We start from the raw sequence: 22,494 nt of genomic DNA on the forward strand, positions 1-22,494 counted from the left end.
ACTACAAAGCTGTTTAACTTTTATTCAAAGCACGGTTTGTAACCCTGAAACTGTCACAATTGCTTTATTTCAAAAGTAAAACTGACACCTCTCCAGATTTAGTTGCTTTGTAATACATCAGAATCAGCTTTACCAAGTGTGTGTACACAGACAATACATTTGACTCCGGTTTTTATTTTTCTTTGCTCTCAATGTACTTACACAGCAGAAACATAATGGCAAAGAATGGGGACAGTAAAGCTGAACAAACAAAGGTAACGAGTATGTGAAAAAAACAAAGCAAACCCACTGCCACCAGTGATTTTCTGTGCAGTCCTGACTGTCCATTGTAGTGTGTTCTTGTCCTTTTTGGTGGCAGATCCAAACATGACAGTGATAGATGACAGTACAGTGTGGACTATTGCAGTGAAGAACTGGATCAGCAGCTTGTGAGGCAGGTTGAGCCTCCTGAGCTGGTATTGGAACTGCATCCTCTGCCAGGCCTTTGTGATATAAAAGTATTCATGCCCCTTGGAAATTTATCCATTTAAGAACTTTTCAACATTGAATCATGATAATTTAATTTGGCTGTTTTTCTTTTTTTTTTTTTTTTTTTTAAAACAAGAAACTACGAAAAAGATAATTTCATGTCAAAGTGAAAACTGATTTCTACAATATGATTTCAAATAATGGAAAATATAAAGTGCAAAACATGTGATTGCATAAGTATGTACTCAGGGCTGCACAGTGGCTTTGTGGTTAGCACTGTTACCTTGCACTTAGAAGATCCCCGGTTCGCATCCCCGCCTTCCTGGGATCTTTCTGCATGGAATTTGCATGTTCTCCCTGTGCATGTGTGGGTTTTCTCTGGGTACTCCGGCTTCCTCCTACTGTCCAGAAACATGCTGAGGATAGCTGGTGATTCTAAATTGTCTGTAGGTGTGAATGCGAGTGTGATTGTTTGTCTGTATATGTAGCCCTGTGATAGACTGAGTCCCATGCCTTTACCCCAAGTCAGTTGGGATTTGCTCCAGCACTCCCATGATCCTAATAAGGATTAAGCGGTGTATAGATAATGGATGGATGGATGGAAGGAAGTATATACCCCCTCTAAGTCAGTATTTAGTAGATGTACCCTTTAGCAGTTACCAAACACTGCACATTATAACAAACACACTATCACCACTGTGAAGCATGGTGGTGGCAGCATCGTTATGTGAAGATGGATCTCAGCACAGCAGACCCAGGAAGGCTTGTAAAAGTAGAGGGTAAAATAAATGCAGCAAAGTATAGGGAAGTCTTGAAGGGTGCAACCCTATGCAGTCTCCAAGAGAATTGCGACTTGGGAGAACATTTGTCTTTTCTGGCAAGACAATGATCTGAAGCTTATAGCCAAAGCGACATAGAAAGGTAAGTGTTTTGGAGTGGCCAAATCAGAGCCCAAACCTCAATCCAGTTGAGAATTTGAGCCTGGACTTGAAATGGGCTGTTTTACTTATAATCCCTGTGTAATCTGACAGAGTTCAAGCAATTATGCAAAGAATAATGGGGTAAAATGCCAGTGTCCAGATATGTGTGGCTGATTAAGACATATACACAAAAGCTCAGTGCTGTACCTGAGGTAAAAGGTGCATCTACTAAATCCTGACTTCAAGGGGTTGAATTTTTATACAATCACTTATTTTACCTATCGTATTTATTTTTATATTTATCATATTATTTTTATATGATCATATTTATCATATTTATTATTAATATTATTATCTCATTGCCAGCATTTTGACAAAATCTTTTATTTTTTTTACATGACTTGGACTTTTTAGTAAATTCTTTTATCTTTGTTGACCTTAATTCAACACTAAAAAGCAATAGATAGCGAAAATGTATACTTTTTATAGGCACTGTATGTTTTGTGCCCATTTTAGGTCTCGGGAAATAGGCCAATAAATCTTAGGAACCTGGATGTTTCCACAGCAGTGTTGTTGAGTATGGTGATATCTGGCAGTCATATGGGGGCTTCTTCTGAAATCAACTGTGATCTCTACTGTTTTAAACGTGTTCAGCTGCAGGGTGCTGTGACACACCAGAGAGTCAGCTGTTCAACCTCTTGTCTCTATGCAGACTCATCACCGTCCTGGATACGACTGAAAGCCATTGTGTGCAAATTTCAGGAGTTTAACAGATGGGTCTCCTGAGGGGCAGTCATTTGTGTAGAGGGAGAAGGGCAGAGGGGAAAGCACACTTCCCTGGGGGGCATCACTGCTAATTGTCTGGGTCCTGGATGTGATTTTCCATAGCCTCTCCTGCTGCCCCTGGTCTGTGTAATCCACTGACAGAAGGAGGCTGTCACAGCAAGCTGGGTGAGTTTAGAGCAGAGGACTTCTGGGATGATTGTGTTGATTGGCGAGTTGAAGTCCACAAATAGGATCCTTGGATATGTCCTTGGGGTGTCGAGCTGTTGCATGATGTAGTGCAGCACTGTGTTGACTGCCTGGGGTGTTCTTCGAGTGAGTCAACACCAGTCTTTCGAAGGATTTCCTGACAAGGGAGGTCAAGGTGACAGGCCTGTAGTCATTTAATCCTGTGGAGGAGGGTTTCTTGGGAACTTCACAAAGATGCAGTGACTTGTTGACAATCTGCATGAAAATAGGTTTAGCTGATAAGCACAGAGCTTCCAACAGGAGGGTGATACAATGTCTGGGCAAGGTGCTTTCCTGATCTGTGGGAGAGCTAACGAGACATCATAATAGGCTACATCTACAATAGAATTTTTTTTATTATAAAATGACATCTCTGTCCAGGTGAGCACTTTAACACTATTTCAGAAATGTTCTCCAAGCATACTAACACCTGAAAAAACATATCACAGGATTATTGTTAAAGGTCCCAACTGTTAAGATATAAAGACATTTACCTCTGCCATTCCTTAAGCCTGCACCACAACTAGATGGCCTCTTTAGACAGCCAGCATAAACAGCCAGTAAGAATTCTATCCAGGTGCTATATAACATCTAACTCACCAATAGTCATCAAATTCTGTAATAATTGCAGACAGCACATGTTTTTCTAACGGGGGCTGACATCAGCAACTCATTGGTTTTCAGAGAAAAATAGTCCATTTAGAACAGCTGCAAATCCAGAGGATATACAGCCATGGTGAAATAAGCCATCATTGTATTTTGAGCTGAAAACCTAAAAGACACACTTTGGGGACATGTGAGGCTTTAAACAATTTGCTGAAAAGGGACACTATATACAGACATCAGGTAAACAACATCTGTAATTCACTGTCATGTTGAATTAGCCACTGGAAGTCAAGTGTGATGTCTTTGTTATCTTCTGGAAAACCGTCACATTAGTGTGATCAATGAGTGGCAGTTTGGACACAATTTAGACAACAAACGTTCAGCACATTCACATTCGACATAATATTTCATGATATGGAGGGTGGATTTCCTGTTGTTGCTGATGTCCTGCAGGCCTCTCTAGACTGACGGAGAGTCACTGGTTGAAAACTGCTTTAAAATTTACAGATGTAACAAATTTAAATCAGCAAAGTTTACCATAAGGCAATCAGACATTTTTTTTTTTTTTTTTAAATAAGTTTAAGAGTGTTCGAGAAGATTTACATTAGCGACTGCAATTCACACAATACCAATTTAAGCAAGGGAGCCTTTCTCTGCAAGTGTGACTATTTTATTCAAAGCATCATCAGGATTGAGGATTGTTTAAAAAGAAGATGGATTACACAGCATGTCTTATTTTCTCCATAGTAACTGATCACTATTCATACACTTTTAATCTACCTGAAGTTACTCGATGAAGAAGTAATGGCCCTCTCCTTGGTTTTGCAGATATTGATAGCGGCTTCATCCAGTCAGACTTATGATGTAATCTGGAACAGAAAAGCACTCGAATGACGAGTAGCTGGGCAGAGAAACAGGGTTTCATCCTTCTTTCTGCTTTCTCTCTTTTGACAGCAGCACATGACAAATCAAACACCGTGAGCCGAAAGCAGATGGAGTGATGGGCAACCACTTGTGCATTGTTGAGTTTCTCACAAAAAATTTTAATAATTTGCTTTCTTCCCCATAAGCAGGCCCGATGCCTGATCTACGGCATAGCGAGCTGGTACTGCTACTTTGGATGATGCAACAGGGTGATTTTATCCTCTGGTATTATGATGAAAATCCAGCGGGAGCAACCTGATGAAGACGATGAACACATTGCTTTCACAGCTGCCTTGAGCATCTGTTGGCTATAGTTAGTCACAGTGGAGAGAAGAAATTTGCCCATGAAACCAGTGTATATAAATCCAGTCCCTTGGTTATCAAAAATGTATGAACGAATCGATGGGTGAATGACTTAATAGTGAGACAGTTTGCTGCTACACTCACATTGCCAACAAGTCCTCTAGTTCAACACCCTGCTGTGTTGTCTGACTTTGTCTTCTAGAACAACATGTACATCTTCTTGATCTGACAGCCTTAATTGTTTTTGAACAGAGATCGTGGAGAAAGACAAGAAAGATGGGGGTGGGTAAAGGATGAAAACGATCCAGCCAGCTGGGATTTAAACCAGGAATTAGCTGCTTACGGCATAAGCACTTAGATTATATGCACCCGAACCACTCAGCTATTGGATCTTCCAGTGATCTGACACGCTTATAGGCAGTAACATTTGTCTGTTTCCTTTTTGTGATGTGGAATTGCTATAGTTAAGATTCACTTTGGTTTAGGCACAAAAATGACTTGCTTAGATCTTGAAAAAAATTGGTTCAGGAAAGAGAATCAAACTTTATAAAGGTTAGATATCCTTACTATGACTGAAATAATAACTTTGTGGTTAAGGTTCTAATGACTGTAGCCATCAGTCCCTTTTCAAACATCGTTACATACCCGGGGTTGCCTAAGACAGAATGATATATAACAAATTGAGCCATATATTCAAATCTTAACTTTCCAATGTGTAGTATTAACAATGCAAATGTTTTATTATTTATTATTATTATTTTTACAATCATATAACATCAAAAGCATCATATAATGGAATTTCATTATTTCTTAGTATAGACTAATTTATTTAATGTTGACACGATCTCATTTCATACACAGCCTGCTGTAACTTTTTATAGAGTGACACTTGCTGCACCCAAACTAGTTAGTATAGTAATCACTTTTCACACTCAGATGAGCCAGTACCCCTCCACTGTCTTAAGGATCTGAAATGGACAGATGTGACATTGACAGCATTTTAGTGGGAGTTTTTCAGATGTTTCTGGCCAATCAAAAGATGCTCACAGCATGCAAGTAACAGAACAGCTTTCTGTCCTGCTGAATTCTAAAGTTTTTTGGAATAACGTGGGATCTGTGGGATCTTTAGTCTTTCAGAGTTAGAAATTTGGTCTGGAAAAGTATTTGTGCATTCACAGGAGTAGGTTCAGTGCCATATAGGTAACAGTACTGCACTAAAGTCCATTCAGCCCTGGCCACAAGGTCTTGAGGTCATCCATGGTCTGGTAAATGGCGTTCATCTTATCGCATCCGAACAGAGCCGGTATGGAACACTGCAAAGTGAGCCTGCATGGTCTTCTGGATGTTGAGCCTGGTCTCAGAGGTTCTCAGACTTCCGTTTTCAAACCTCAGCTTATCCAGGTTGGCCACAGACTCCTCTCCTGCACTGGGCTTCAGTGGGGACAGTTTCTCTCCAGGTTTGTGCTCTGAAGCAATTGTGAGGTCGCAGGCTCTGCTAAACACCACCAGGTCCAGCAGTGAGATAGCCTGTTAGCACCATGGACACTGGCACATTCAGCCTCACCGTAGGCATACAGTCCAGGCACCACCTTGTCCTCACCGTTGGTGTGAGAGATCACCTGTCCCTTCAAGTTTGTGAGTACTCCACCCATGTTATAATGAATGGTGGACAGAACAGGGATGGGCTTCTTGATGATGTCAACTCTAGCAAAGATCATGGCTGTTTCTGACATACCAGGCAGCCTTATGGTGTGTCCGGCCTGACAGATTCTGACAGATTTGATAAAAAGGACGCGTCATCACACGTCAGATGACGCTCTGTGGACGACTGCAGATGTAGCCGAAACATGTCAGCAAGGTCAAAAACTCACCCTTACTAACTTGTTGGCAAAAAAGAAATGCTAATCTAATATAAGAAAATGACAAAATGAACATAATCAATCTACTGGTGCTTCTTTGTGAGGAATGATGAAGCCGAGACAGAAAAGAAATTAAACTCTATTTATATTATACATTCACCACTTGATATCTTGTTTACTGTCTGGTGGCTGACTGGAATTAGTATAAAGACACTTTCACCACAGACGGCTAAGTTGCGTGCCCTTGAGTTAGGAGAAATTTGAATATGTTTATTGAAAAGCATGTAAAAACATCCATAAAATGTATACAAATATGCATAAAACAGAAGCATATGCTGGACTGATAATATATGAAATAAATACTGCAATTCATTGTGCATCTGACTGCAGCCACTTTCATGATCTGAGGAGACAAATCATGCAGACACTCAGGGATCATCCTTTACTGTATAGGCAGATATTCAGAAATCAGGTCGAGCAATAATATTTTCTTCGTTCTAGTTAGTTCCCCAGTTGTTGAAACTTCATCTGACATCGACTGAATGTTGTTTTCTTCTTGTTAGTCATGTCATCACTGTTGACATGTTATCTTGCTGCCAGTTCTTGGAAATCAACTGAAGATCTCCACCTTTGTTCGGGCGTATTTACATAATCTTTTTTTCTGTCTGTCTTTTTCCTTTTCCTGAACCTCATAAACCTTGTTTTCGTGTATGACACCTTTACATGTCTTCATCCACCTTTACTTAAGAAGAGGCAAACATACAGAAGTAGAACAGTCAGAGAGAGAAGAGGAAAGAGAAGAGTGTGTGTTTTTGTGATAAACAGTTTGGGGGAAGATCCACAGAAGCAAAGCTGATAAGCATTTAAAAAAAGGAGTCACAATTGCAATCAAAAATGATGAAGCCCGCTGAGCTATCAAGATTGTTAACATCAAACCGAAACCGCTCTCTTATCTGGGTTCCCTCTGCGACACTGTACTGCAATGCATATTGTAACATTCCATTTTCTCTTGGGAATGAGAAGAGTTCTCCCAACACCCTACGTGCACACTCAGAACAAGTGCCGAGGATGATGTTCTTTTGCTGAGAGTTGATAGAAAAAGTAGAGTTCATATCCATCTCTGGCAGAGGCACAATTCCTTGGAGCCTCGGTGCTCACAGCTCTACATTAACAGCTGCATGTAGTTGAGGTCTCTCAGCTCTCCACACACTCACCAACAGTGCGATCCCCAACTGCAGCCACCTTCATGTACCTCTTATTAATTATTAACTTGTGAATCTGTTAGACTTAAAGATTTTAAGGCACTGGAGTTTCAGGAATAGAGGATGTACAAACCTCCACTGTATACAAATTTGCATATCAAGTGCACAAATGCGTAATTTGTGGAAAATTGCACACATGCAATAGTGTAGCAGTCATTAATTCTAAAAAACAATGATTTCATTATACAGATATGTGAATTCATATCCAATTAGACAACAAAACACATATTGCAATCGAATGCACTCATCATACCTGTCAAATGTACCTGGGTGTTTATAGATCTCCCTGCGCCTCGCTTCATCTCATTTTCTCTAATTCTTCATCCCTCACTCCCATTCTTCTCCTCTGCTCTGCCTTCTCTCTTTGTCATCCTGTCCTCATTGCTACCTTCCCGCTCGCCGGTCACACCTGTGCTCGGTGTTCTCTCCTCTGAGCGTTTCCTTCCCTTGCAAGGGGTAAACATGATTTGCATATTCACCAGCACATTGCACCGCACTAATTTATGGGAAATGTACAATCCGTTGGTTGTGAAAACACGTGGGCACCCGAGGCAGAGCACAGAGTGTAGTGGGCTAAGTTGCATCAGGTTATCTCACACTCGAAACACTGTGCTGCGCTGTGCATTTGGGTGCATTCATGTCTCCAGAAGCGCCTCGGGCTGAAGGATTCCCATTTTGACAGGTCTACTGCTGGCTCCTTTGGTGTTATCAAACTAGTTCAAATTTCTTCCTTTCATCTAGCCCTAAAAAGAGTCTGCTTGATCACAGAAAGAAATGTGCTCTTGCTGTGGCGTGCAGCTCAACGTCGGAGACAAATGAAATAGTGCTGAATCAAAAAAAAAAAAAAAAAAAAAAAGCAAATATAGCAGCTTGGCCACAGCTACAATTACAAAAATTGGATGGAAATGCAAAAAGGGAGATTTTAATAGTGGGCTGGCTTAACAATTTATATTACCAATTATAGGGCTTTTCAATTAACAGTGTGGCACATTAAACACATTAAAACACTTTCTTTTTTCTTTTTTTTTAGGTCATAAAAACCAAACCTATAACCCCAGAAGGATTTTACCTTTGCCAAAAAATATCCGAGCACCTGAACTTATCAAGATGTTAAAATCTGAGGCTTTTCCACAGAGAAAAGATTGGGAAAGCTGCCAGTTCATTCTCTCTGGAACAGCCTGATTTATTTACTAGCTCAAGCTTTAGTACTGTTAGTTCTGGCCTTAGGAGAGAGTTTTTTTATTCCTGCCGACACTGATAGCTCTGTCTTAAGCAACAGAAAAAAATAGGTATTAGTTATTTACCTGCTAATAAACATTAATCAAAATAACTGCATATATTATGTTTTGTTTTGCTGGATAGATCTTGTGTATGTTCTGTGTCACTTGGTCAAGTCACCCTTGAAAAAGAGATTACACTGCATTACCTAGCCAAGTAAATAAAGCTTATATAAAAACATAGCATCCTATTGTACTTGCCCCTGTGAACTGATGAGTGTATAAAATGTTTCTGAAAGCTTCTGAGACATATTTCACACTATTTCAGATTTTTGTCACACGTCCTATTGACACAGCCTTTAATCATCTTTAGTCTTTAGCCGTGAAACCGCATTTCTACTGCCCTGAAGCGGCAGATAGTCTGGACACATGAGCTGTGTGGAAGGAAAAAATAGAAAAAAGAAGAGATTTTGCTCTGTTCCTGTCTGGACACCAAGCTATGGCGAAAGAAGAAGCCTTTTTCTGAGAAGAATTCAACACAACAGAATGAGCAGAGCTGCAAGACATCCAATCAAAACTAACGACAGCTGGCGTCTTGTTGTCTATGAAAGTCTCAGAACTCTTTTGGATCTACAAGGGATCTCTACAGCACCATGGTGCTACCAGTAGGAGGACGATTGTAAGATATGCAATAGACTCTAGTTTTGATAGGGGTAAACATTAGTGTTTATCATCAGTGCTAAAGTTTGTTTTGAAACTTTTGACTCGCATAATATCCAGGAATTGCTAACTAACGTTTCCTTCTGGACAGGATATCCTATCTTGTGATAATAATCATATATCACAAAGACTGCACTCACCATGCAGTATTGATCATTTCTGATAAACTCGAAGCTCTTCATAGTCCTGATAAGCACTTTTTTTTTTTTTTTTACATTTCTGAGAATGATGACTTTCAGCCTTGGTTGTTTGTTTACATGACAGATGGGCTGAAGTGAAGGTGATAGGTTCATGTGGTGTTACAATATACAATCAGAAAAAAATCTACAAAAAGCCAAATCATTTTTAAAGATAAATGTTAAAGGCGATCACTCTCAGCGTTGGAGATTTAATTGACAAAACTACAATCAGAAATGTGATCTGTTACAAAAATAATCACAAGAATTGCATTTGGAACAGTCATAACAACCAGTTGTGTCATTCAGGTATGACATCTTGTAGCAATATTAACAAAAGAACAGTAAAAGAATAGTTTCACTGCTGTTAGAATTAAAGCCCAATATGGCCACATTGAAATACCACATTAACAGCATTAACACCAAGGTATTCACTCTATTATTACCCCGTTTGTACAAAGCTGTAATTTAATGCCACTATAATTTCAATAGGGACAAAGAAAAATGCCCATACAGTGACTGCTTCTGCTCTCGCAAGTGAGAAATACGTCACATCTACTGCCAATCTACTGCTCCAAACAAGCTCATGCATAATACCACAATTATACTTATGACACTGAGCTATAGATAAACTTGTCCCTTGGCAGTCTGAGCCCTGGTTGATCACTAATTAACTACATAAAAAAACCTTCATGTCCTGCAATTTTCTGCAACTCAGTAGAGATAAAACTGAATCCTGTTGTACGAGCTGAGCCTCTGACAAGCAATATGTACTTATTAAGACCCTTTATGTCTAAGGAGTCGCTGAGGATGGGAATTTCTGGATCTTGAGTGGGACTTTTGGTGTTTTTCAAGTCTCAGCCCTTGCAAACTTTATTACTTTAAAATCCCTTGTAATCTAAGAGACTTTCTGTCACAAGGTCAGGTTCTAAACATAGTGCACACATTTAGGTTTGACAGCCACGCTCATGCTCTTCCCTCTGTGATTTTCTTGTCTCAACTGTGAGTTTGCTTGTGCCTTTTCCTTTCCTTTGTGTGCATTTTTTTGAGTGTTGTTTCTGTCTTGATGCAGTGTTGAAAGTCAGTACCACTAATTAGCTCATTAGAATACAACGTTCTGCCCCGATACCTTGGGTCATTGCATTCAAGGGGATGTTAGCTTGATAGGTACCACCTACCTAAACATTGTTCCAGACGAAGCACATGGATCACAGCAGGACATTGTGTCCCACCACACCAAAAAATTGCTCACATGGACCCCAAACTCAGTGGGATACTCTTGAATGAGCCTGTTTCACAGAGACCTCACCCTGAATCCCTCAGGACCCGAAGGATCTGCTGCCAGCGTCCCAGTGCCAGGAACCACAGGACACCCTCAAAGGTGTGCAGATTCACAGCTGTCTTTGGCTGCATTAACATGACCAAACACAATATGGATCAAATGCTTTTAATGTTGTGGCTGACCAGTGTATGTTTCAGGATCTTTCCAGCATTTTAATATTTCTACCACCTGCCTAGCTGTTGCCTCACCATGACACTCGCTACCTATTTCCCAGCTTTTCATTTTCCTATGCTACTGCAGCAATGTAGAGGAAAAGGTGTATTATTTTTTAACTGGGCTCTCTAGGCGCACTTTAAATGAGCTGGCTCGCATCGTGCATGTGTGCTGTCTCAAATGCTGCTGTTTCTCCACATGAAAACTCCTTTTTCATCAATTGATAGGAATGCAAATCCTATTTCTATTTGAGGTGCAACTTGCACCCAGCAGTGATAGTGCTTGGCCATGTGCCAAGGGAGACTGAATAAATCCTACCTGTATAGGTGTCCAGTGAGGTGGAAACTAAACTGTGGCACATTTGGCAAAGTGGAGGATGGTATTGGTACTATTTTACCTAGGGTGTTTCATTCATTTAGAAATTTTGTATATAAATTGTTGTTTTTTTATTTGTTTATTTTTTTTAACTAAAGAAGCCAAGCTGTCCTATTGTCACTGTGCGCCTGCTTTCAGTTGATTTGCAGCCATTTTAATGCTGGTTTTGGCTCTTTTTGCCTTCTGTGCTGTTGGTTGGTGCAGCCTATTTCTTGATACTGCCTGACTGATTGTACGTTTATTAATTACTACTCATAATTAGCATAACATTTTAAAGTTCGACCATTGTTTTAATTTTTAACTTCTCTGTCTGACCTTTTCTATACTACTGAAACTGTTTAAAAGTTGGTCTTTGAGGGGCAACCTGACCACCGAGCTTTTAGGGCACTTATCACATAGAGGCACATATGCCCTCAGCAGGATCCCTGGTTCAAATCCCTGCTGGAAACCATTTGCTGCATATCATTCCCTTGCTGTCTCTCCCCCGTACTTTCTGTCCTTCTCTGCTTTGTCCCTGTCAAAAATAAAAGCAAAAAAGCCCCCAAAATAAATCTTTGAAGAAATAAGTTGGTCTTTGAGAGACCCAGTTTAAGATGTCCTCAGTGTCCTCCATTCCTACTGCATATACAGTCAATGCAAATATGTATTTCCTAAACTTGAATATTTATCTCTCTACCTTAGCGAGTCCCTGCTCATGTAGATTCCAGAAACATTTCTTTGACGAAATTTGTTGCCAGTGCCGCTCCTCTGATAAGTTGTAAAAAAAAAAACAATTCTAATCTTGGGAGAGATCAGCATTGTAATGCGATTAAAGGTGCAGAAAGACTATTAAGGCAAAAGAAAAGCATTGGGGGAGGATTTGGAAACTGCAACAAACAAGTGACCACTGGAAGAAAAACAGATGCAATAACATGATGTGTACACGGAAAGACAGTAGTGGAGTAGCAGATCAGGAGAAGGTTAGAGAGTAAGCGTGAAAGAAAGACAGGCAAAGAGATAGATAAGTGCGAGGGGGACAGAGAGTACTAGTAAGAGGTTAAGCACACACACTTACACCTGCAGTTAAAGCCTGCACCCTGCCATATTATCCCTGGCCTTGCCCCCCATGCTCACGGATGCCAAGAAATCCGATTTGCCAACTTTGGGAAGCTGTGTGTGACAGCCAATTACTGGGGAGAGGACTCCCGGTGGAGTCACCTCCTCACCCCACAGCCCAAACATCTGCCTGTCAGACAGTCAGGGGAGGCAGGTAGACGGAGCAGCCGAGAGGGGAGGCAGGCTGGCAAGCTTATGTGGTCAAAAACGCATTCAGATGTTTGCTCTCTGAATTGCTTGCTGTCACATATCTGAAGGGAAATCAAAAACGCAATTTTAAAGTTATGTTTTCCAGAATATGGTTCAGGTGCTTTGGAAGGTGCAATAATTTACATATTGTGATATTAAATGCAACTTATCGCAAGATTATTCCGTATTGGGTTGCTGGTTCCATGCAAAATACATCCAATTCTTATAAATTCCATTAGTATTGGGATAAATATTGTATTGTTGTGTGTGTTTTTAAATGTATTTATTTTTTTATCAGAGTAATGTATGCTTTCATAAACTGCATTGGATGTTCTCAGTTTATTCAGAAGATTTTGCTAGAAAAAAATCAATGTATTTACGTTTGTGATCACCTAGGAGATAACTGTGGGGCATCATTAAACAACAAACAAACACACGCAGCTTGTGTTCATCGTGTTTAAATGCCAATGCTGTTTGTGTGAAGAGACTCTGCAGAAACGGTGTTTCTCTGCATGGATACGGTTTGATTGGCTATTAAGATCCATAATAATGTTGCATGAATAATTTTTACACACACGGCTGGGAAGTGAACGCGTACCTCAGGAGCTGCAGCAGGCACAAAGAGCTTAAACCTGACCTTAGAGGAGATTAGTTTGCAATAAATAAATTGGTAGGGAATTCAACCAGATTAACTGCTGGACAATGCCATCATTGCCACTTTATGCCAAGAGGTGCATATTCATCAGTTTGCAATTATTTGTTTCAACTTTATTTATAGGGGTCTACAATCCATCCTGCGAAGTGCTAGAAATGTCAGCTTCAGTGACAACAATTTGTTGGCTCTTTGATGCAACAGGAGTAGGAGGTCTGGAGTATAATGTCAACGTAAAGTGGATCAATTTTCCAAGACGTTGTAATGACTTTAATGTATGTCAGATCATTAGTTTCCTTCCCTTGCATGCAACATCTAAAAACAATCCTTTTTAAGGAAACTGTGAGTTTTCATCTAAAAAAATATATTCATTGTGAATTCCTTTCTAAATTAATTTCTGAGCTACTGAAGCTCTTCCCACTTCTGAGTCTGTCGCATTGCAGAAGCTTGAAGCTTATGGTGTAATAGTACATATTGTGTGTGAAACAGACATCATTTCAAATCACTTCTGAAAAAAAGAAACTGCAATACAACTGTTTCAAATCCAGAATCAATAGGTCTTTGAAATTTCATTGTAATTGCATGGTGTGCATGTGCTTCTCAGTCTGACAGAAGCCAAATAATAAATGGCTTGTAAATTCTTTTTTGAGAGAGAGACAGATGCAAGAGCAAGCCATAGTTTAACTTGGAAAATGAGATTGCTTGACCCTTTTTTTTTTTCACTGGCCATGCAGTGCAACGTCAGTTTGTCATGAATAATCTCTCACTGTCTCCTTGTCCCCTACTTTTCCCTTCTGCTATCCCTCTAATGCTGTTGCAGCTCATTCTTTGTTGTACACAGGACAGTCAATAAATGAATAAAAATTGAGGGAATTGGAAGGCATAGTGCAATATGTCCAGCCACTATGCCCTCCCACCTGCAACACATTATGACAGGAAGATAAGGAGAAAAGGGTAAGAAGAGGAGATGCGGGGAGAAAGAAAGTCCCACATTTCTTGGCGAGCAGTGAAATTGAAGGAGAAATAATATGAGGCATGTCAAAATGCAATATCACCCCGTTTACCCTGATGTTTAAGCCCTTCCCTGACTCCACTGCTTCCCAAGAGAAGCCCGGGAATAAAAAGGGAAAGCGATACGTTGTGAAAGGGGAAGGCATATGAAAGCAGACGGTGGATGGAGAGATGAAAATGAATATGAGGTAGAGGATGAGGAAGAGAACGTGAGAGAGCAGCTGGTAATGGGGATATAAAGAGTGTAATCTCTGGCTCGGGCAATAACATTTAGCTATGGAATGGTGTGTAGAGGGCACACACACACATTTAGAGCGGCACAATAAATAGTTCTGACCTGAACAATTTCATAGCCTTAACTACAGGCCAGTGAAGAACACACATATGCACTCGCACACACACACACACACACACACACACACACACTTGGATGTGCCTGTCCTTCAGTGCAGGCACACATGTACACCCATCCTCAAGTCTTCACTTTTAGTTGTGCTGCAAACTTGTTAACATAGCTCGGGGGCTCCAGAATAGGTTTGATGTGCCAGCAGCAGTCTGGCACACAATGGGCACACTGCTGAAAGATTCTGATAGAGGAGACTCACTACTCGCCTAAAAATGACTCACAAATCTAAGCAAACTTTGAAGTGAGGTGGGGGGAAAAAATGAAGTATTGCCTACCTGATAAGGACAAACACACCCCGAGAGCAAAGACATGGCTATCTCCAGAGAATACTTTGTACAACCACAATCACACATTTCTTTATCCGCAGCTTCCTCCCTTTTCTTTTTCTTCCCTCCTCGTGTACAGTGTGTCTTATTGTCAAACCATTCACCAGATATACACAAATGAAATGACACACAGCTGCCACTATCTACACACACACACACACACACCACACACACACCACACACACACGCAGATGCAAATAGTCCCCTAGTCACATCAGGAGACAGTAAAGGTCTTACAGTGGCCTGGGGCACCAGGATTGCTGCTTAATAACTCGCCCAGGGCACCGACCTGACAACACCAACACACAACCGTGCATACACGCTAACACACACAGACACACAAACACATTCAGGCACAGAGTCGAGGCTGTCTGCCGATCTGACTGTCAGCCGCTTCATGCATCTCTCTCCTACTCTCTCTCATCTCAAGAAGGAGATTTCTTTGTTCTCCAGGGAGGAGATGAGAAATGCTCTAACAAAGACGAGCTTTGGTGTCGATCAAAACAATTAAATATTAAAGTTCACCTTGAAACAGAATTGCTGTTATTTAAGTTTATTATCCCATCGGCCAACATGTGTACATACCAGTTGTTTGATACAGCTGGCACAGTAAGGAGGGGGCTCTGCTGAAGCACATGCACAACATACATACACATAGATAACATGTCAAGCAAACTCAATTTGACTTTGGAGAACTGACCAAAGAACACTACATCTTGTTTTCATGAAGCTTTTAAAGTCCTTCTCTAGTTGCTGATTGAATCCCCTAAAACTCCTCTCTGATGTCTATTAAAACTGCATATCTAGAATTTTTGAAATCATCTCTTTTTACTTTAAAATGCCGTGGATGTTACTCTACACTGTTGCTCCCTGTAGATTATGGGGATCTATGAAGGCACCAGCCTTTGTCACTGCTGCATCGGAGCACACCAGCTCACCTACACTTTAGAGCTACTCCGTGCTACAGTATGGCAAATTGTAATATTAGACTTAATCAGCCATAAATATTCAGCCCAGAATCTGATTCTGACTGAGAATAATTAAACAAATAGCCATATGCTTCAAGTTTAATGGATTTTTTTTTTCCAGAAGTTTGTTGCTTATTAAACCCTCAAAGTCTGAATCTGTGTTTGTGAAAATTCTCCCCATGGCATTGACTGCTTATTTCGCCAATGATGTATCAGCTAGCATATAAAATAAAACACCTTATGGACCTGTTACCAAGGTAACAGGCTTGATTTGTTACCAGATGGGGTCTTTAACGTCGATATGTTTTCCAAAAAAAATGCATGTTTAGAATTATTAAGCTTGGTTCTCTGTTTATTTTTGTTGCAGTGTTAACTCAGTGAATGCATTTTCAGTCAAATGCATGAAAAACGCAGCCCACATTGAAATATCTCGGAGCGCCACGTGGCAGTTCGTGGTATGTCCATCTTTGTTATCGCTTTGCACAGCTATTCACAGTGCATACTAGTTTATGACTTCTCACACTTCAGGTTACGACCTTCAACTGCAAGAACAGCTTGAAACTATCATTTATTTTCTGGGACTCTGATGAACTCTAAAGCGCAACTTTACACATTGTTGACCTGCTGGCACCCTACTCCATCGTCCAGCCTCTCGCCAGCTAAAAAGTCAAGTTTCTCCTCTGGCCCACTTCTTCTCCTTTCCCTTTGCTTTATTCAGTCACCGTCCTATAACCCTGGCCCCAGCTTCTTTGTCCTGATTTCCTTTCTAACCTCTGGATTTTTGTCTTTCCGCGATGAGAACCCATAATCCTTTGTACACCTTGACTTTTAAGGGTTCCCTTTTAACAATGGTTTTATTGTGACTCTGGAAAAGCCAAATTTCAATTCTCTGCAAATATTGGCCCTCATCTATCCTCTTCACACTGGAGCTCAGCATACGTCCTGTTCCTACAGACAAAATATTTATATTGATATTTGATGAGCATTGTGAATTTGTTGCTCAAGAAATCAGTGTTTGCCTTAATATGCCTGAATCTTTTGAAGGGACTCAACAAATGTTACTCTTTGAATTTCCAGATCTGTGCCAGTATGGGATCATTAATTTGAATGTTTTTTGCAATTACTGACTTGTCATTGGCACGCTTTACAAAATGTACAAAATGTAGTTGTAGTTGTTACAACTTAGTCTTTCATTGTGAAATGCAATCATTTTCCAGTGGTGCATAGTAATTTCCATATATGCTGAGTATTTGGATTTGCATTTAGATCCAAGTGCACACGTCTGCATTTGCATTTGTAATGTGTGTTGACGGTATAGAGAACATGTGTCTTGCATGGGAGCATACATTTATACATGACTGCTGAAGTCTCCAGTGAACAAAATGCTGGTGAATCATTGACTCTAAGAAGTTGATCTCTGTTGACCTGAAGTATCTCTGGGCATTGTAGCTGCATACCTGCTTAAAGCTGCTTTCAGCCTTTACTGTACCAACTCTTACTCACACATACAGACACAGGAAAGAAGAGAAATGGAACATTATTTTATGACTCAAATAGTAAATAAAATGAGCCATCAAACTCGTTCTTGTCCTTCCATTCTGGTTTTGCAGAAAGTCATTTTAGAACTTAAAGAGAAGAAAAGAAGAAAATTAAAGGTGTTTGACAATGTAAAGTTATTTCTAGTTAATTAGATTAGTCAACTGTATTAACTTGGAAGCGTTTTACAGCTTTTCAGTATAAAATAATTCAGTTAATTGACTTTATAATTATAAATTAGTTGCTCAATTAGATTTATTTGTTCATGTAAAATGAGCGGCTAGAGTCTATCCCAGCTGACTTGAGGTAAAGGCAGGGGACACCCTGGACAGGTCACCAGTCTATCACAGGGCTACATATAGAGACAAACAAGCACAATCAATTTAGAATTATCAATTAACCTCAGCATGTTTTTGGATAGTGGGAGGAAGTCGGGGTACTCGGAGAAAATCCATGCATGCACAGGGAGAACATGCAAACTCCATGCAGAAATTCCCAGGCCCAGGCCGGGACACGAACCGGGGATCTTCTAGCTACAAGACGACCAAGCCACTGTGTAGCCCAGCCAATATTCAAAACATCCAAAACTCAGAGCTTTCTCTTTTCTTTGTCCCACAAGATGGTTGAAATTTTGTAGCATTAAAGAGCTGGAATATGTTATTCACCCTTTATGTTTGTGTTATTGCTCAATTTTGGTTCGTGTTACAACCCCGGCTCGGGGGGGAAGGGAAGCAACATAAACAGTTGTAGTTGGTAAAAATCAAATTATTCATTATAGAAAAGTTTGAACAAACATGTGCAAGGTATTATACAAATGAGGCAAAACTAAGGAAGAGGGCTGGTGGGTGCTGCTCAAATTAAAGAAAACAGCAAAACACAAGAAGAGTTCTCATAAGTAGAACTTTACACAACAACACAATCGCTGTGGACAAAAGAAAAAAGTAAACAAAAAGGCTCACTACCTGGGAACTGGCACAAAACAAAACTACATGGGAGTCAGCACCCCTAACCCTGGCGAAAACTAGACAAAAGAAAACTACCTGTAATGAAATGAAATGTTGCTGTATCAGTTTTTAACACTAATCCTGTCCCAATTCCAACCACACAGATCACACAGAATGTCACGCTAGAAGTCAGCTGCCTCGTTCAGTTGAACTGCCAACGCTTTTAAAAGAGTTGGTAGATTTCGGTTGGTCAGCCTGGTGAGCGCCGCACCAATCACAGGACTCCTGGTTGCAGTCACGCCTCTGCCGTCGTGGTCCAACCAGGGAGTGGGGATCACACAGCCCTATTTGCATAGCCACAACATATAGTTAAAACACACACACAGGATAGGAGGCGCATGCTGTAACAGTTCTCCACTCCATCTGAGACAAACTATAAGATAACTCGTGTCCTTCATGCATCTATTATTTTGCTCTTACTGTTCTGTCCTGCCTTTTTTGTAACGTCACCAAAACATTATTCAATGACATTATTATAAAAGTGGATTTTTGCCATTTGTAAAACATTCATAATTGTGGAAGATAAGGGCTGTAGTTCTTACGTCAATCAATTTTTTTTCTTTCATCTGCCCCCTATAAGTAGGTCTCTATCTGCTTCTCTATCTTGAGGTTCAATTCAACAAATCCCTTTAAAGCAAGGGACAATTATTGTCTGATCAGACCAAACCAATATATACTTGAAAAGAGAACAATACTGGGAAAATAGTGAAATTCCAAAATAAATGGGGTAACGTACTGTATGTCCCAGTGGTTCAAATGAAAAATGTGATTGACCTTAACCCAAAAAGAAAAGCAAAAAATTTTTTTATGTGCATCTTGGACACAAGAACATCTGGACCAGCTTTTCTGAAAACCCTGTGATCCCCTGGGTCTCCACAGGATCTGAAAATACTGCAGCAACCTATTGTGATGTGCATTTAAAAAAATTAATAAATACAATGCTACCTTCAGAGCAGAGTGGGTTTTTAGCCGGGATTGAGGAATGAATGATGCTGTTAAAGAAAAGGATTTATTATATAACGTGTAGCTGTTGAGGTCAGTTAATGACTGATTTATTTACGCTTCTATTTGAAGAATTGATATTTGATACTCGCTGAAAAACTCGTATATATGGACACAGACACACACATATACATCTAGTATGCAACAGTCTCAACAAAAGCCACTGGGGGTTTTTAGAGGGGGGGGAGAGATGACGACGGGTGCTTGAAAAGTACAAAAGACTTGCACACACAATCCCATGATACTTTGAGAAAACCCAAGCCTCTGCTTGCTTTTTTTCTGATACAAAGAGAGAGGCAGAAGAAAAAAGTTGGGCAAACTTTGCTTAAAGCCTAAGGCCAAATACAAAAAAACTACACTGCATAAGCTATAGCAAGTGAACTTTTCACATGAGGATATACTGAAAAGTACATTTCTTCTCTATACTTTGCTTCGAACAAAATCAAATACCAGTTTATTTGTACAGTGCAAGTGCTTTGAAAAACATGCATGTGTTGGAACATAATTTAAAATTCACGAATTGCTGTAAGCATCTCATGGTGGGGCTCGTATTGGCTGATGAACATCATTAAGATAATCAGCTCAGGTTCGAAGACCTTCATCTGTCTCTCTGTAAAGGAAAAAAATATAACACTTCCTCCCCCACATAACGTGCAAATATATAGAGAAAAAAATCTGCGGAGAATGTGTTTAAAGATTTCAAAGATGCTGTTTAATAAACATGGAAAATAAATCACCTTTTTCCCTTTTTTCTACTTCTTTATCCCTGACTGACTCAGGATTTCACTAACCCATGAGGGATCCACTGAGTGTAAAATCACCTCTTAACTGTCCATCTATCTCAAGAAGCGGCTGAGGCTCTCCTTACACTCTTCCCTGGGGTCTGGGACTGCAAAATAAGGGATTGCTGCTGGAAGGGAGACGGTTTGTGCTGGGGCCAACTGGGGTTTTGCACATTCATTCTTTGCTTGTATAAATCTTTTTCTATGGCGCTGGAGTGCTAAAAGGAGAGGCAGAGTGCTATGAGGATGACATCCACTACTGGTGAATGTGACTGGTGAGCTGTACATGAGAATATGGCCAAAAACATTGAAAATACGTTTTTTAATATAATGCTTTAAAAAAACAAACAAAAAAAAACTAGATAAAATGTTTTTAATGCCAGTTAGGTCAAATCTAAAGCTGAAACCTGAAATACAACAAGCTAATAATTAAACCCAACTTTAAACCTGCACCTCTTGTAAAAATGTGCATGAATTGTTATGTTTTATGGTAATAGATATGAGTAAATATGAATTTCTTTGTCTTTGCATTTTGCTCGACATCTGCTTTGATAAAAATACATTCAATCAGCCTAATGTGATTCAGTCAAAGAGCAATATCTGAGTCGCACTGCAGTTCCCCGTGAGTACTTAAAGTTGATCAAAGTTGTTGTGAAGTTGTGACAAAAAATATTTTCTTTTTCATTTCCACCCTTCCTTATTTTCTTGCTGCAATCCTTATAGGCTATAGTGGAATTAATTAATCCTCAGCGAAGATTTGCTGACAGGAGCTCAGCCTTCCTTTACACTCTAATTGTTCCAGTGAGACTGAGACTCAAAATGATACTCATCTTGAAGGGTGTGTGAGTTTGTGTTAGTGGGTTGGTCCTCCCCTTGACAGCTGCATGCTTGTCTCATTCCTGCTGTGATCCTTTTTCCAGTTTGCTCCGGACTGCTCTCGAATGACTGCATGTGAATGGCAACAACTCTGCTCTGCTGTATATGTGCATACAGTGTGCTTCTCATTATTATTATTATTTTTATTTGTAGAGCAGCTCATGGTAGCAGGATATGTACCTGACTGGGCTGTCAGGTGTTCGTCCTATAGTCGCTGGTAATGGGGATGGGTCCTGGCTTGAAAAGATGGCGTGTTGACTTGGTTCAGAGATGTTCAAGTGCATGTATGTAAAATAATGCACCTGCGATGTCTGGAAAAACTACCTTTCCTATGTTCTCTTCACCTCTCCAATGAGGCTGCCTTGTTTCCCCATAGTTTCCTAATGATCTGCTAAAAGAAATGGAGCTGTCAGGCTGTGTTGCACCGTGATGACGCAGAATCATACAGAACAAGATAAACTCCAAACACTCCGAGGTGATTTTTCTCTTGAAACCTTGCAGCTTTTTTCCCTCCACAAGCGTAATGCTGATGACTATTCCTCTATATCTGGAGCTCACTTACGCAGTGATCTTGTTGACAGACCTCGTTGTATGTACCACTACAGACTCGGCGTGTTTCCAGTTTGAGAAAGATTCATTCAAAATAATTCAAACTTTCTCGCTCAGAAGTATAACCTCGACTGAGAATGCGATGACTGTCAAATCCTTCTCCTGAACCCCACTGTCAGCATTAAATCCTTTAGACAGCCCCATTGCTCCGTGAGCTGTTGTAACGTCGTGCACCTGCAGCTCACAAACCGCAGACGCCTCAGAGATGTATGTGCACACACGTTAATATGAACATAATCACGCTCCCTCAGACACACACTTGCGTGCACACACACACGCTCACACACGCACACACACATAGTGAACATATTCACGAGTGGCAGTTTTAAAAACCCATTTTCCCCTTGGTTAAGCAAGCAGCAACAACACTTGACTAATGGAAAACCCTGCTCCTAAATGAGGTCGGAGGAATTCTATCTCACATGCACTGGTTGTTGTGAATTCTAATAAAGTCGCGTTTTCATCTCGTGTTGGCATGGATACATACAGTAGTGATTTTTTATTTATTTTTTGACCAACAAGGCCACACCAGTTAGCCGTATAAGCCAGACAAGTCTCGTCAATAGACCATATTGTGTGAAAGAGAGGTATAAAAAAAAGCTTTCCGCCACAATCTAGACAGCCCATTGATACTTTTTGGTGCTTTTAAGTGAAACCATTAGTCTCTCCAAAAGTTTAGGATCTATATATTGTTAGAATGTG

General features: G+C 40.2%; 1 pseudogene; it reads right to left on the reverse strand.

Annotated features, from left to right (window-relative positions):
• Positions 1 to 5,446: 5,446 nt before the first annotated feature.
• LOC111565871 (succinate dehydrogenase [ubiquinone] flavoprotein subunit, mitochondrial-like) lies at positions 5,447 to 10,885 on the reverse strand (annotated as a pseudogene).
• Between the last annotated feature and the right edge of the window lie 11,609 nt (positions 10,886 to 22,494).

This window comes from Amphiprion ocellaris, chromosome 14 (genome assembly GCF_022539595.1).
Source record: "Amphiprion ocellaris isolate individual 3 ecotype Okinawa chromosome 14, ASM2253959v1, whole genome shotgun sequence".
In the NCBI taxonomy this organism is placed as follows: Eukaryota; Metazoa; Chordata; class Actinopteri; family Pomacentridae; genus Amphiprion; species Amphiprion ocellaris.